Source organism: Argiope bruennichi, chromosome 10 (genome assembly GCF_947563725.1).
Source record: "Argiope bruennichi chromosome 10, qqArgBrue1.1, whole genome shotgun sequence".
NCBI lineage: Eukaryota > Metazoa > Arthropoda > Arachnida > Araneae > Araneidae > Argiope > Argiope bruennichi.
The window spans coordinates 37063078-37066430 of record NC_079160.1 but is presented as its reverse complement, the minus strand read 5'-3'; positions in this window follow the sequence as shown (position 1 = coordinate 37066430).

Below are 3353 nucleotides of genomic sequence, written 5' to 3'. Positions count from 1 at the left end.
ATTTATGTACAAACCATATCATATAGATGACGCAGAATTTTTTTTTTTTAACTCAAAATTAGTTTTCATATTGACTTATATTTTGACATTATTATACTTGTGTCACGAATTAATAGAATTACATAAATGCTACATTGATTTTCATTTTTAAATCCAATAAATTATCAGAGTTTGATTTATAAAGTTTTTTTTTAGTCAAGGATAACATATTTTTTTAAAAAATTCATTTGAATTGCTGCGTGGACTCTATCCTGGATGGAAATCAAAAGAGGGCACTTGCAATAATTGTTGTAAGGCTACAATAGGAACAAAGAAAATACACATTTAAACTCGAATGCTTCAAGATTATTGTAAAACTAGTATTATATTTCTTTAAAAGTTCATTCGAATTGCTGCATAGATTCTATCCTGGATGGAAATCAAAAAAGTGTCCTTGCAATAATTGCTGTAAGGTTAAAATAGCAGCAAAGAAAATATATATTTAAACTTGAATGCTTCAAGATGATTGTAAAACTATTATTATTATTTTTTTAAAATTCATTTTAATTACAGCATGGTTTTTGGATGGAAATGAAAAGAATGCACTTTCAAAAATTGTTGTAAGGTTAAAATTGCAGCAAAGAAAATATATATTTAAACTTGAATGCTTCAAGATGATTGTAAAACTATTATTATTATTTTAAATTCATTTTAATTACAGCATGGTTTTTTGGATGGAAATTAAAAGAATGCACTTTCAAAAATTGTTGTAAGGTTAAAATAGTAGCAAAGAAAATATATATTTGAACTTGAAGGCTTCAAGATGATTGTAAAACTATTATTATTTTTTTAATTCATTTTTATTACAGCATGGTTTCCTGGATGAAAATCAAAAGAGGCCGGCGTCCTGGCATAGGGGTAGCGCGTCTTCCCCGTGATCTGGGCGTCCCGGGTTCGAGTCCCGGTTTGGGCATGGTTGTTCTTCTGTTGTTCTATCTGTGAGATGTGTGAATGTGCCTTCCTGTAAAAAGGGGTTGTGCAAGCGAATGAATGATGCGTGAGTGGCAAAGTCGTACTCTTGGCCCTAGTTGGCGCTGCTATAAAAAATAAGAGACGTCCCCCTCAAGCTTAAATCGCTGTCTTCGTAACAGCGGGCTTGTCAGTGGCAAGTGCCATAAGAAAGAAACAAACAAATCAAAAGAGTGCACTTGTAATAATTGTTGTAAGGCTACAATAGCAACAAAGAAAATACACATTTAAACTCGAATGATTCAAGATTATTGCAAAACTAGTATTATATTTCTTTAAAATGTCATTCGAATTGCTGCATAGATTCTATCCTGGATGGAAATCAAAAAAGTGTCCTTGCAATAATTGCTGTAAGGTTAAAATAGCAGCAAAGAAAATATATATTTAAACTTGATTGCTTCAAGATGATTGTAAAACTAGTATTATTATTTTTTTAAATTCATTTTAATTACAGCATGGTTTCCTGGATGGAAATCAAAAGAGTGCACTTTCAAAAATTGTTGTAAGGTTAAAATAGCAGCAAAGAAAATATATATTTAAACTTGAATGCTTCAAGATGATTGTAAAACTATTTATTATTATTATTATTTTTAATTCATTTTTATTACAGCATGGTTTCCTAAATGGAAATCAAAAGAGTACACTTGTAATAATTGTTGTAAGGCTACAATAGCAACAAAGAAAATACACATTTAAACTAGAATGCTTCAAGACTATTGTAAAACTAGTATTATATTTCTTTAAAAGTTCATTCGAATTGCTGCATAGATTCTATCCTGGATGGAAATCAAAAAAGTGTCCTTGCAATAATTGTTGTAAGGTTAAAATAGCAGCAAAGAAAATATATATTTAAACTTGATTGCTTCAAGATGATTGTAAAACTAGTATTATTATTTTTTTAAATTCATTTTAATTACAGCATGGTTTCCTGGATGGAAATCAAAAGAGTGCACTTTCAAAAATTGTTGTAAGGTTAAAATAGCAGCAAAGAAAATATATATTTAAACTTGAATGCTTCAAGATGATTGTAAAACTATTATTATTATTATTTTTAATTCATTTTTATTACAGCATGGTTTCCTAAATGGAAATCAAAAGAGTACACTTGTAATAATTGTTGTAAGGCTACAATAGCAACAAAGAAAATACACATTTAAACTAGAATGCTTCAAGACTATTGTAAAACTAGTATTATATTTCTTTAAAAGTTCATTCGAATTGCTGCATAGATTCTATCCTGGATGGAAATCAAAAAAGTGTCCTTGCAATAATTGTTGTAAGGTTAAAATAGCAGCAAAGAAAATATATATTTAAACTTGATTGCTTCAAGATGATTGTAAAACTAGTAAAAAGTAGTCTCAACAAAAAATTTTCGTATATTCCTTTACATAAATGTTATAATATCTTTTCCCCGATTAAAAATTGCAGATCTTGGTCAAAAATTCTGAACGCCAGTATTACTCAGAGAATGTTTGTTTTGTATTTGCTATTAGAGAAAAAAGCCGAGTACGCATTTTAGAAGTATTTTTTTCTTGATTGAATGAAACAAAATTTATTATATAATTACAATTTTAGAAATAAGATAATAGACCAAATTTTATCCATCCAAGTCGGTGAGTTTTTGAGTTATCTTATTAAAATCATGTGATTATACAGACCTGCAGATGATCAATTCACTGATGGATTCTGTTCAAAATTCAGTACGAGCCTAAATACTAAAACTCTGCACCAAATTTTAAATACAATCTAACAATAATTAGACTAATTATTAAAAATGTAATTAAATAATTGTTTAAAATGTAATTAAATAATTGTTTAAAATGTAATTAAATAATTGTTTAAAATGTAATTAAATAATTATTAAAAATATAATTAAATAATTATTTAAGTAATTAAATAAATGTGTGCGGTAATTAAAGTAATTATTGTTCTGTTTTGATAGACAAGCAAATTTTTGTATAAATATTTCACTTAAAATTTGTTTTAAAAGTCTCGTACAAAATTTCATCCGCCGACCTCAAAGCATTTTTGAGTTATGATTTTCACAAACCACAGGTATAAATCAACAGATATATTCTTCGAACTCGGAAAGGTCTGGAGATTCGATAAAATCTCCATATTAAATTTTTTGGCCATTACAACACTTTCTTTTTGCACCAAACTTTCGTATTCAAAAAAAGGAAGTATCAAAAGTAAAAAAAAAATTAGTTATATTATGTGTTCTGTCTTAAAAATAAAATAAAATATAAAATATAATAAAAAATAAAATATAAAATAAAACTTCTTCTTCAAAACCTATTGTAAGATTATGTAACAGACGAAATTCAACCTTGGAGGAATCAATA